The sequence below is a fragment of the Mirounga leonina genome, unplaced genomic scaffold (genome assembly GCF_011800145.1).
Source record: "Mirounga leonina isolate KUSES-001 unplaced genomic scaffold, KU_Mleo_1.0 Mir_170, whole genome shotgun sequence".
Classification (NCBI taxonomy): domain Eukaryota; kingdom Metazoa; phylum Chordata; class Mammalia; order Carnivora; family Phocidae; genus Mirounga; species Mirounga leonina.
The window spans coordinates 9,756,795-9,770,877 of NW_023270433.1; positions in this window are offsets into that span (position 1 = coordinate 9,756,795).

The following is a 14,083-nucleotide window of genomic DNA, read 5'->3' on the forward strand; positions in this document are numbered from 1 at the left end:
GCCGGGCTCCCTCCACTTACCAGGGCAAGAGCGGGGTTTTTTTTTAATTGTTTTCAAAACAGATTTCATGTGGTCCCAAAATGAGACCATGATTGTAAATTGAAGTGTAATTAGCCTTTACGCTTTTATATTCATTAACTCTTCTCTGTTAATGATGCTAGGCTGGAGCAGAAACCCTGCATTATGAAACCACATCCAGGAAATAAAATAGTGATTTAGATAATGGCCACAATGTATTGCTACTTACACATAATTAAACAAATGCTCCATTTAAACTTGGAAACATGACTGAATGTTGATTAACCCTCGCCCGGCGATTCTGTTCGGAACTGGGGAAGGGGAGGCACCATGAGCGGGTCCGGAACGAAGTGTCGGGCCAGCCACGTCCGCCTGCCACGTCCGCCTGCCACATCTGCCTGCCACGTCCGCCTGCCACGTCCGCCTGCCACGCCTGTGTAGGGCAGGTGCAGGTCTCATGCCAGGGGGCGTGGCCACCAATGGCCATGACCATGAGAGTGATCCTGGGACCACTTCAGAAACCACCCCCCCGAGGGGAATAAGCCAGACACAGTGTGTGATTCCCCTGATATGAGGTCCCCAGAGCAGTCGAGTTCACCGAGACAGAAAGCAGAACAGTGGCTGCCAGGGGCTGGGAAAGGAGGGTGTGGGGAGGTAGTGTTTAAGGGGTACGAGTCTCAGCGTGGGGAGATGAAGAAGTTCTGCGGACGGATGGTGGTGAGGGCTGCCCAACCGTGTGAATGTGCTTCTTGCCGCTGAACTGTACCCTTAAAACAGCTAAATGGTAAATTGTATGTTATGTGTCTATGCCACAACTTTCTTGGTTTATGTAAGTCATAAAGGAGAAGAAGGAGAAGAAGAGGAGGAGGAGGAGGGAGAAGGATGCGCCCCACCCTGCTCAGCTGCCTGGCAGGCAGACCCTGAGATGGGAACCGGAAGGCAGGTGCATGGTCTGTGAGGTGACCCAGGGAAGGGAAGTGGGGAAATAAGGTAAAGAAAGGGAAGCAACCAACAAGCAGGGCATGACTGTCCCGGTCAAACTCTTCCAAAATCTAGTACCTTAGAACAGCAATAATTACTTGTTACTTCTCAAGATTTCTGTGGGTCGGGAAAGCAGACTGCAGGGATGAATGATCTCTGCTCCATAGTGTCTAGAGCCTTGGCTGGAAAACTCGGAGTCTGGGGCTGGAATCATCGGAGGGTCACTCACTCACACGTCGGGCGGCTGATGCTGGCTGTCCCCCGGGGGTCCCGTTGGCGCTGTCAGCTGAAACCCCCACATGTAGCCTCTCCAGGTGGCCTGGGCTCCTAAAACATGTGGTTAGGTTCCAAGAGCAGTCAGCAGTCATCGAGACAGACAGAGACGGAGACAGAGGCAGGGGGAAACCAGCCTCAGACGTCACGAGGCATCACTTCTGCTGCACGTCGGGAAGGTCTGCCCAGCTTCAGGGATGGTGGGATGTCAACGGCCCCCTGTGTGTGGGGGGATACACTCTGCCCCAGTCACCAGGCAAGTTTCCCTTGCGCACCAAGGGACTGGATGCGCCTCTGGGAGGTCGCCTGCCACGCTGAGACTTGCTGAATGTTCCCGGCGGGCCAGGGCTGTGCTAAGGACACAGGGATGACACCATTCACCCTGCAGTGGCTACTAGAACTACCCCCGTTCTGAAGGCTTAGAAGGTACTGGGGCGGAGACAGCCTGTCCATCCACCATCACCCCTCTTCCCCTTTTCCCAGTCTCACAGCGAGATCACACTCCCCAGCCTCCCTGCAGTTCATGTGGCCATGTGACTGACGACTCTGCCACAGAATGTGAGCCGAAGGGAGGGGTGCCCCTTCCAGGCCCGGGTCACAGGCTCCTGCATGCTTCTCCTCTTCCTGCCGGGAAGCACAACGCAACAGCCTTGGAGACACACCCGCTGAAGATGTCGGACCCTCCCTGAGCCCAGGTCCCCGAAGCACCAAAGGGAGGCGAGCCCCCCTCCTCCTTTATTTATCTCACGTCCATCCGCAACCTGGGACTCTAACTCCAGCAGCAAACACGCCCGGGCCTGTTTGTTACTGTAGCTCAGTCGGCTTGAACACAAGGGCCTTCTCTCAGATTACAGCGTCTGAAATTGCCGTGTGACCACTTCGTAACTCAAAAATGGCCAAATGTTAGCAATTTCACGTGACTCGACGGAAGGTATGGAACTGCTTCTTTTCCCCTGTGGGTAGTCCCCCACTTGTGGATGCACGTTAATTTATTTAACCAGCCCCCTTTGGATAAAAATCTGTGTTGTTTCCTTCTTTTTTTTGTCCTCAGAACTAATGCTGCAGTCAACCTTCTTCAATATTTATCATGAATTTGTACGAGTGTGTCTATCGATAGAGTCCACAAAGCGACATTGCTGCTCATTTAAGTTTGATATGCGCTGCTCAAGTTACTCTCATTTTCTAATAATTATATATGCACGTGTATTTGTGCGTGTGTGTTTAAGCAAATGCTGATGTAGGACTTACTATGTGCCAGTCACTGTTCTATGTTCTTTACAAATATTAATTTATTTAAACTTCGTAACAACCCCGTGAGGTAGGTACTATTATCCCCATTTTACAGATGGGGTAACTGAGGCCAAAAGAGGTAACTTGCCCAAGGTCACGCCACTAGTAAGTGGTGGAGGGTGGAGCTGGGATTTGATTCCAGGTATGCTGTTCCAGAAGCTTCCTTATCACCACTGTGAGGGGGAGGCTTGCCCTCAGAGGCCCCCTCAGACTCAAATGCGGCCCCTGGGCTGGGCCCTGGGAGGCCTGCTCTCTCCCCTTTCAAGAAAAGCAAACAGCAGCAGGGTCACTGCCACTGTGAGCCCTGGGCCTGCCCTGGGGTAAGGGCAGCCCGTGCTAAATAAAAAACAATTTAAAAATGAGTACCTCACAGGAGTCTTTGCCTGATCCTTTCTTCTTACTCAACACATGACTTCCTGTGTTTATTGGTCCCTGGAGTCAGACTGAGCTGAGCATGAAATCTGGCCCTGCCACCAGCAGTCTTACGCCCTTCTCTGAGACTTTGTCCTTTTGTCTAAAAAGTGCGGATAATAACTGGAGAAATAAGTGAAAGCACCGCAATTCCCCTCGCTTACCCAAGAACCCCTGACTTTCACATCAGCGCCAGCGGCCCCAGGCCCAGAACCCACAGGGGCAGCCGCTCCCAGAGACCGTGGACACGCCTGGCTTCTCAGGCCGCCCCAGGGAGGCTCCTTCTCTGACACCAAGGACCCCTCTGGACCTTCGCGTTCCCAGCACCCCCAACCCCCACAATCATGCCAGGACTAATAAAATATAAACCTAATAAGTCCCCGTCCTGTAATGGTCACTGTGGCTCTGCTGTCCGACCCAACACTGCCTGATGGTTATTGGCAGTGGCCAAGCTTCCAGAACAGAAAACCTTCAGGATGGGCATCTGGCGTTGGTTCTCTGCTCTGAGTAGATTTGCAGGCGTTAAATACGTGCTGGGGGGTGCAGAAGACTCTGCTGGTCCATGCCATGCAAGAGCGAAGTAGTCACTTAAATGCTCACCTCTAGACCCCTGCGGTCAGGGCCTGTGGCGGGGTCTGGGTGACCAAGCAGCTGCGGGCATGGCCTGTGTCAGCGGAAATAAAGAGAAGGACCGTGGCGCTGCTTGGATGCTTCTAAGTGCACCGGAAAACTTAGAAAAACAACGATGAGCTCCGGGCTTTCTAGAGCAATGTCTGAGTGAAGAGCCAAAGGTCCTCTCTACGCCTGGAGAAACCCTAGCGGCCTCTCCTCAGGGGGTGTCCTTGCAGGGGAAAAGTGATCTTCCTCAAGACCATCTCCCCCCACCGCTTACTTCTAGTTGCTTCTAGATGTACTACCAGACTCAAGACCTGGCAAGTTTCAGGGGGTTGGGTACAAGGTGTGGCCCATGAGGAGGCGCGGGGCGCACCAACGCATCACAAGATGTTGCCAGCTCGTGTCCACAGGGAAATGTGTATGACAATGGACCCGAAGTGTGGTGCATCCTAAGGGAAGGGATATAATGTTAGGTCTGGGCAAATTTATTGATGTGGGTGGGTGCGCTCCATGAGATCCTGAGTTCCTTGTGTCAGCTCAAGCAACCAGAAGTGGCTCTAAAGATTTGCTCAGCTGGTTCCTTGAGACCTGGACCCCAAAGGTAGCCTATACGGAGGGAAGCTGAGATGCCAGAATTTCTTTAGTAGAAGACAGTATTCAAAACATTCAAGAGAGGGCTTGAATGCTGAAGTAGACTTATTATTTAATACCCGTTCAACCAACCCCTCACCACATTCAGGGGGTGGACAGGGGGATTCATTAATTAATTGATCAATCGATCAATCATGATGTCCCCAAGACTGAAATAAGTGGGCAGCCTAATAAAGTCTTGATTTGTATAAAAGCAGAAAAGCTGTAGGTCTGGGAAACAGAAGTCTAACTGAAGCAAGAAAATGGAGAACTGTGACCCTCGGACTGGGCAGTTCACGGACGCAGAGCCCCTGGAATGACAAAGGCCAGATCCACTTAAGGAAGGACCCTGCTACAGAGCCCAAAGTGCATATTTCCTCCTGATTTTCTGTCAAAGGGCCCTGAAGCCACTTACCAGAGTGTGCACTGGAGAAGAGGAAATATGAAATAATTTAGGGATTATTGGATACTGGTTTGGAGTCGCCACTAATCCCAGAAGACCCAAAAGGCCACCGTGGTCCACTCAGAGCACGGGCTTCTGGAGGAATTCTGGAGATCCATGGCTGTGGAACAAACCACAACCATTTTCTTATGTCTCATTAGCTTGTGGGCCAGGAGTGCCGACAGTGCTCAGTGGGAGATTCTCTCGCTCCTCGTGCTGTCAGCCGAGGCTTGTGTTCCCTCTCTCGCTCTCTCTCTCTGTCAAATAAATAAATAAAATCTTAAAAAAAAAAAAAAAAAAAAAAAAGAATATTGCAGGAAATCACATCAGGTAATTAGGATCATTTGGCTGAGCTCCAGCTCACGTGGACCCAGTGGGTCCCAGAGCAGAGCTCAGGGTTGTTTTTCCAGCTGGGGAATGCACAGCTGGAATTGACACCTTCAGCAACCAGGCGCTCCCTACCTGGGCGGCGAGGGCTTTTATGGGAGGCAAGGCCAAATGGAAGCCCCCCCACCAAAATGGTAAAGCGGAAGCGAACCGCGTTCCCGGAGGGATGGCAGAGATCGTGCCCCACACCGGAGACGCGCGGGATGCAGGGGTGGTTATTCCCACCGCGTCCCCGTTCGACGCACCTGGGACACGTGGAGCTTGCAGGGGGGCAGGAGGCCGTGTAAACGTACTCAGGTGGTGCTTCCAACTGCAGCTGCTGTTCCAGGTGTGGCTTCTTTGCTGGAGCCGCTCGGCACATCTGGCTCCTCTTCTCTGATCAAAGCAGTTTACTTTCAGTTGGCAAGGCCAGTAATATACCTTTCCCATCCGCCTTCGGGGTCATGTCGACTACCCAGCCCCCTTTCACAAACCAGACCCCAGGGACCGGGAGAGCTTCTCCCTTCTGCAGACTATCACACCTGAGCCCCCGGACGACCACTCCCCAAGGATATCAGACAGCTGGCGGCAGGTGGATTACAGCCTGCCACCTCCGTCGTAGAAGGAGGAGAACCTCGCTCCCCTTGGCATAGACACTGATTCTGAGTACGGATTTCCTTGCCAAAAGCACCATCCGTGCACAGTTGGAAGGGAAATAAACATCACCCCAACATGAATAAAGGGGCCTTTGTGTGCCTTTGTACCCCACAGCTGCAGACCCCCAGGGGGAGCCCCGTGTAGACTTCTCCCTGAGTGCCCCCTTTATAGCCAAGAGCTGTGGCTGACTGGGCTTCAGACGGGCTGGCCGGTGATCCCTCCCCTGATCCTCCAATTTCTCCTTGGGGGCCACTTTCCCACACCGTGTCGGGCCTCACAGTATACCAACGTCTTGTCCCATAGCACCCTGGGCGGCTCAGAGGGACCCTGATGGGCCCCAGGAACCCCTGTGCCAGGGCTCGGAGGTGAGAGAGCACGGCAGCATGTTCTCTCTGCTCCTCGAGCAGAGAAGGGAAGGAGGAGCAGCTCCGGGGGAGGAGGTAGAGAGGAGGGCCTTGGTCCCTCCACCAGATAATGTTTTCTGCGTGAAGAAACTCACGGCCTCACGCCACCAAGGTCCCCTCCCTGCCCTGCCAGCCAGGCCTGCTGCCCCCGCCCCGCACCCCTCTTTGTGGGGCCTTCAGCCAAGCCCTGCCTTTTCTGTGCCTGTTTCGCTACCTGCACACAAGGGGGAAGGAAGACTCAGCCCCGAAAGCTTTTCCAGCTTCCAAATTTGCTGAGTCTCTTCTGGGAAGTATCTGGTTTGGGAGAACAGAACCTCCCCTATTAAAAAAACAAAAGCAAACAAACGACAACAAAGCAGGTGTTCCTGCCCCACGACACCTGACTCTTGGAGAGCATGGCTCCAGCCCTGGGCCAGCCCTGCAGCAGGCCCTGGGCCCTGGGCCATGTCCGAGGCCTGGAAGATGGACAGTGGTGGCTGGTGGTGGCTGGAGAATAGCAGGGCCCAGGCCAAGCAGAAGGGGGACACTTCCCCTCCAAACTTGAGGGCACGTGGTGCAGTGACATTGGAAGTAGCCCTGGCGGGGTGGCTTGGTGGGGACGCTCACCCCCCCACCAGCACGGATGAGGAAAGCCAGGCTGAGGGAAGTAAGTAACTTGTCCAAGGCACCACGGGAAGTAAGGGGTAGAGGAGCCGGGTCGGCCTGGCCCCCAATCCCTTCCCGCTGAAGGCAGTGTGGTTTCGTGGCTATGGTGGTTTCCTAGGGTTACCACCACAAAGGACCACAAAGCAGATGGTGGAGCAGCTGAAATTTACTGCCCCCACCATTCTGGAGGCCAGAAGGTTAAAATCGGGGTGTGAGCCAGGTTGATTCTTTCTGGGGGCGGGGGGCAATCTTTGTGGCCCTTGGCTCTAGAAACATCACCCCATCTCTAACGTCACTTCACACGGCGCTCTCCCCGTGTGCTCTGTGTCCAAATTCCCCCTTTCTGTGGGGACACCAGGCTCCACCAGTCATCTTGGGTTAGGGCCCAATGACTAACGGCTTCCTTACTCGAAGACAGGGTCTTTACAGAGGAAATCAAGTATTTTAACTTGAGGTGAGGCCCCGTTGAGCTGTGACTCTGGGGGGAGGGCGGGGAGGCGGGTAAGAATTGGGATTTGTGTCGTAGGTGGTGTGAGCCAGACCCCTCGTGGCCGAGCCTGGGACAAGGGGCCTCTGGCACCCAGGGCACCCCGGTGTTTCTCATCCCAGCACTCTCCAGCCCCGTAGATCATCCAAGATCCCTGGAGATCAGGCTTCCCCTGGGAAGAGTGGTCAGGGCCGCAGGGCCTCGGGCCTGACTGCCCGGTCTCTAAGCCACTCCTGTCCCTCCGCCCGCCCCAGCCCTTCTTCCCCCAGCCCCGCTGTCAGGATCTGCACTTACTCTCCACCTTCCCAGACACATAAAAGTAAATTTAAAAGACTGTATCTTGATTACCAATGCAAAGACCTGTCTCCACTCAGGTCACATTCTGAGGTACCAGGGGTCAGGATTTCAATATGAGTTGGGGGGGAGCAGAGTATGAGAGACAAATTCAACCCCTAACAGTGGCTGAGAGCCCAGATTTGCTACCTGGGCCCTGAGCGGCCCCAAATCTTGCCTGGATGGTCCCGGTGTTAAATTCACAGCAGGCTGGTCTCAGTTCATTCAGAAGGCGGACGGCCAGGCTGCCCGCTCGGAGCGGTGTCTGGGGGGAGCATGGTGGGCAATGGCAGACACCGCCCAGGAGGGTCTGATAAACCAGCCCAGCAGCTCCTGGCAAAGCAGCCCCCTCCCCACCCAGCTCTGCCCTTGCCGGGGGCCTGGCGCGGTGGGCCCCTCACAACCACCTGCAAGGTAGGGATAAACTATTCCCATTTTACAGAGGAGGAAACTGAGACTCAGAGGAGGGAATTCACCTTCCCACAGGGTCACAGCTGGCAAGTGACAGACAAGATTCAACACCTGGCAACCCGGCCCCCGAGCCTGGCCTCCCAACAACCCTCCCTCACACTCAGCTGCAGAAATGGACTACAGGGCCCGGTCCCCCTCCTGTGGGGTTGAGGACGTGGACTGATGAGCAAGCAGGAAGGGAAGAGGAGGCCCAGTGACCGGGCCCTGGACACCAGCCCCAGGCAGGACTCGGCTGCCTGCTGGATCAGGACCAGAACGGCCTCCCTAGCCCTGATGCGCCAGCCTCCCCTCCGAAGCTCAGTCTTGCCATTGTGCAGTAGAGACAGGAATTGCCAACTGTTCCGGCCGCTGAGAGGTTCCAACTCGATCCAGCGGGACAGCCCTGTGTGTCCCTGAGGGCGGGGCCTGCACCTGGGTTGTCCCCTTTGGGGCCCAGTGGAGCCTGGCAAACTGAAGGTACTTAGTGAGAGCCCAACAGTAGAATTGTGGCTTCTATAAAGGTAGATAATGAACAAAATCACAACTTTTCTAAGCTAAGGTCATACAGCCATTAACTAAACTCCAAGGAGAGACAGGACATGATGGCACAGACTTCAGACACCGTACAGGCTGTGAGGAACTCAGCTAAAAGGGGGCACCTGGGGGGCTCAGTCAGTTAAGTGTCCGACTCTTGGTTTCAGCTCAGGTTATGGTCTCAGCGTTGTGAGATCAAGCCCCGCATCAGGCTCTGTGCTCAGCGGGGCGTCCGCTTGGGATTCTCTCTCTCTCCGTCTGCCCCTCCAACCCCCTCAAATAAATAAATCAATCTTTTTTTTTTTTAAAAGAATTCACTTAAAAATTTGGGTAACTTGGGCGTCTGGGTGGCTCAGTTGGTTAAGCGACTGCCTTCGGCTCAGGTCATGACCCTGGAGTCCTGGGATCGAGTCCCACATCGGGCTCCCGGCTCGGCGGGGTGTCTGCTTCTCCCTCTGCCCCTCCCCCCTCTCATGTGCTCTCTCTCATTCTCTCTCTCAAATAAATAAATAAATAAAATCTTTAAAAAAAAATTTGGGTAACTTGCTAAAGGTGAAGTGTGAGCTAGTGTGAGGTATAGAATCCCCAGGAGCCACAGACACAGGGGAATTCCTACCCACTCACAGGCTCACCTCCAACACTTCACCTGATGCTCACAAGAAAGACTGGGGGCAGGGCAAGAGGCCTCCTAGATCACCAGTCACCATGGAAAAGACACAAAGCCTTTTCCACTCTCTTCCCTATGGAACAAGAGCCTTAAGTAGCTGAGAACAGAGCAGGAAAACCCCCCAGACCTATTACAGTTGGGGGAATCAAACACAAAAACCCTCCAACTCTGAGGGAGGAGTAGAAATACATCCTGGGAGGGGCGCCTGGCTCAGTCAGTGAAGCATGTGACTCTTGAGGTCATGAGTTCCAGCCCCATGCTGGGTGTAGAGATTACTTAAAATAATAATAATAAAAATAAATAGAAGAAATAAATACATTCTCGGGGCGCTTGGGTGGCTCAGTCATTAAGCGTCTGCCTTCGGCTCAGGTCATGATCCCAGGGTCCTGGGATCGAGCCCCGCATCGGGCTCCCTGCTCTGCGGAGAGCCTGCTTCTCCCTCTCCCACTCCCCCTGCTTGTGTTCCCTCTCTCTGTCAAATAAATAAAATCTTTAAAAAAAAAAAAAGAAAGAAATACATTCTCAGCATAGAACATTAGAAAGTGAAATGATAGCCTGCAGAATGGGAGAAGACATATGCAAGTCACATATCTGATAAGGGATTAATATCAAGAATGTACATTTACGTGTGTGTGTGTGTGTGTGTATAAAACCGACCTCAACAACAAAAAAACCAAACACCCAATTCAAAAATGGGCAAAGGACTTGAAAAGACAATTCTCCCAAGAAGATATACACACGGCTGATAAGCACGTGAAGAGATGCTCAACATTATTAATCATTAGGGAAATGCAAATCAAAATTACAATGAGAGGGGCGCCTGGATGGCTCAGTCAGTTAAGCATCTGCCTTCGGCTCAGGTCATGATCCCAACATCCTGGGATCGAGTCCTGCATCGGGCTCCCTGCTCTTGGGGAGCCTGCTTCTCCCTCTCCCGCTCCCCCTGCTTGTGTTCCCTCTCTCGCTGTGTCTCTCTCTGTCAAATAAATAAATAAATAAATAAATAATCTTTTAAAAAATAAAATAAAATAAAATAAACAAAATAGCCCAGAAAATAACAAGTGTTGTTCAGGAAGCGGAGAAACTGGGACACCTGTGCATGGCTGGTGGAAATGTAAAATGGCGCAGCCACTGTGGAGGAGGTATAGTGGTTCCTCAAATAATTAAACGTAGAATTGCCATATGATCCCACAATTCCACTTTGGGGTATGCTCAACAGAACGGAAAGCAGGGACTTGAAGACGTGTTCATACGTACTCACGCAGCATCATTCACAACAGCTAAAAGGCGGGGTCGAACGGGTCCCGGGAAGGCTTTCCAGGTCTGCCAATCTGTGGATCTTCAACTGCCTTGGAAAATGGGACCCTGAGGACCATCTGATGTGGTCCAGCCTTGGCCACGTCATAACAGTGTGGCCCGGACGTCAATATCTGAGAACCCACTCACAAATCCCGCCGACTGCACTAGTATTTGCCTAATGTTACTGATAATATATTAATTACATGGACATATTTCAGAAGGTGTTATGGGTTGAATTGTGTCCCCCCAAAAGATATGTTGAAGTCCTAACCCCCAGTACCTGGGGATGTGGCCTCACTTGGGGAGAGTCCTTGCCGATGTAACCGGGTTAAGGTGAGGTCACTGGTGTGGTCCCTAATCCAATATGACCGCTGTCCTCATAAGAAGGGGGGGAGTCTCACTCGGGAAGATGGAAGATGGCCGCGTGACGACAAGTGGCAGGGAGTGGAGCCACAAGCCAAGAAACCCAGGACTGTCACCACCTGCAGAGGCTGAGGCGGGAAGGGCTCTACAGGAGTCTCAGAGGGAGCACGGCCTTGCTGACCCCTTGATTTCAGACCTCTGGCCTCCAGAACTGTGAGAAAATTAATTTCTGTTGTTTGTGGTATTTTCTGACGGCAGCCCTGGGAAACACAGCAGGCCACAGGAAAATTAGCACCAGTCTGCCATTAAACCTCAGATAACGGGAAAGACCGTGTTGTTGTGCGTGTGTCTACAACGTGTGAGCCCCCCCAGCCCCCGCAGCCGTGCTGCCCTTCCCGCCCTCCCTGACCTCCTGGCCTGGCCAGGCCTCCCGACGCCTCCGGGCCCACCAACATGCCACTTCTCCGGCCACAGACCATCCACCCCGGCAGCCACCATCCCGCTAGCTACTTCCAAATCTCTGCAACATCTTTGGAAATGCTCTTTCTGCCTCAAGGGAGGGCTTCTGTGGGGGTGGGAGTCGGCGATCCAAGCACAAGGGCAGGATAAGGGCCAAGAAGAGCCCATGTCTTCGAAAGTCCAAGCAACCCCACTCAGGGGAGTTTCCTGGGGATGTGCAGCTGGGAGCCAGCCTCACCAGGACAGTCTCGGGGGACCTCCCTCCCCAACAGATGTGGGAGCTGACCTGAAGCAGATGAGCACACTCGGGACACAGGAGGGAGGCGGGGGCAGGGGGTGTGTGGAGATGCCCCGGTGGGAGAAGCCCTCCTAGACAGTCCTGCGCAGGCTCTGCCTGGGAGAGACCCCTGCTCCCGCTGTCTCTAACCCTCCCTTCCTGCCCCCCAATGTCTTCTGGCTCAGTGCCTCTCACTCTTTGTCAAATGAGTTCACCAATCTGGAAGGCAGGTTCACGGAGAGCTTCAGAGCTAGGAAAGGTCTAGAAGAGGGTCCGGGCCAGTGGGAAAACAGCATGAAGTCAAGAGGCTAGGCTCTCTTGAACCTGGAGTTCAGATACGTGTCTTATGTGCACATGTGTGAGTGGTTATGTGTGTGTGAGAATACGTGCCCATGCATCCATACACATGCACATTTGTGCACGTGGACACGTGTGTGTGCATGCATGCATGTGTGTGTGTGTGTGTGTGTGTGTTTGGGACAGGAGCCGAGGAGCTCCATAAGCCAACTAGGTCCACCTCAGATAGCTTTCCTCCCCCAAACTTTTTGCCCAGGAAATGTAATTAATTTAAACACTATCCCACCTCCTTTCTCTCCCCCAGTCACTACTGATCACAACAACCCCGGCCTCTGGTCCTCTGTTTGGAAAGTCTTTTTCAGCCTGGTGCTCTCCAGCTCATGACCAACTTCCAGGTAGAGTAAAGGATTAAATGGAAGGCACAATAAGAAGTGAAACAATTAGAATTTCTGCCTCATTATCATGGTAATCTTATCAGTCGGATAATGAGGTATTAATGGAGATTTAATGTGCATCTCATAACAGAATCCCTTGGAGAAAACACACAGGGAAATTGCTGTAAATCCACTTAATGATGGAGAAGTCCCAAAACACCATATTCCAAAGGATGAAAAATGCAGGATGCAAATGAGAAAGAATCAAGGTCAATAACACCACGGGGACGGGCCTAATGGCAGATTTGGAGATATATGTAATAAAAATTGCATGTTGCTTTTAAACCTCACCCTCTGTTTTCAAATGTGCATCCCTAGTAATGAAACACAGAAGTGCAGCCAGAATGATTTGTATGTTTTAGAAACCATAGGGGGGATGGAAAAATGTCTCACAACCCATCAGGCCCCCCGAGGGGAGCCATGGGAAATGGGGTGTTTTACCGAGAGGCTTCCAAGGGAAGGGGGGGCAGAGGAAGAGCCCTTTGGTTGGCAGAGGGGGAAGCAGCCTATGTGAGTTCAAGGTCATTTGGGAAACATGCGCGCATTTACTCTCGCTCCTTCATTCCGCCGTTTGTCGGCTGACCACAGGCAACTCAGAAAGATGAAGGCCACAGTCGGATACAAGCCAAAAATAAGAACCCTCATTCAGAAAGCACCTACTCTGTGTCACGCATGGCGTTACTGAAATGCCATCCACGGACGATCTCGTTTAATTCCAACAGCAACCCTGGGACATGGAAACTATTAATATCCCCATTCCTCAGATGAGAAACTGAGGCTCAGAGAAATGAAGTGAGTGTCTCAAGCTGCATCGTGGCCTGAACATCACCACTACTGTATTAGGTTGAACCATACGAAACTGCCCATGTTTGACTGGGATCCACAAAGAGGGTGATCTCATTCGGTTCAGGCTAATCTTTTACTCTGTGGCTAGGGACCCTTTCTAAGATACGGAAGCCTCTGAACAAGGCAGACAGAGGGACAGAAACAGTGCACTGAGCCGAGTTGCAGAATCCGAGGGTCTGTGGCCTCACAGAGGACCAGGGACAAGAACCTGCCACAGCCCCTGGACTCCTATTTCCCACATCCGCTCTGGGGATTCAGCGAGTGGGTGCTGAGTACATGGAAAGGAAGCCCCAAAACACTCATCCCGTAAGTTAAAAGCACTTCGTGAATTGGAAAATGCTAAGCAAACGTTGGCTGTTTGGTTCTTATAATTTATTGGTGATAATAAATAACCTTAGGGCTTCCCAGACATTTGGATAATGGACTGAAGATAAAGCTAGCTCTATTTTTCACTTATTTTAGGCCACGTAGATAAGGAGAGTTTTGTGGGGCTCTGAGCACAGAGTGACTAACTGTCCGGGTTTGCCTGGAACTGTCTCGGTTTTAGTCCTGAAAATCCCACATCCCGGGAAACCCCTCGGTCCTGGGCAAATTGAGACAGTTGGTGGTCACTGTGCCCCAGAAGGACAGCTGGACTCCCGGGGTCATGGTTGGGAGGCGTCAGGCCCGTTCCATCCAGCACTGGGCGGGCAAGCAGCCCGGTGTACTGAGGCAGAATGGGAGGGCAGAGAAGGCCCTTCCCACAGAGCTACGGTCTGAGCTCTGGAACAGCCCCTGAACATCTGTCACCTCCTTATTCCTCAGGAACCCTGACAGCCAGAGGGTCATGAACCCACTTCACAGATGAGGAAACTGAGACGCGGGCTGGTGCAGGGACTTGCCCAAAGTCCCAAGTAGCCCGTGAG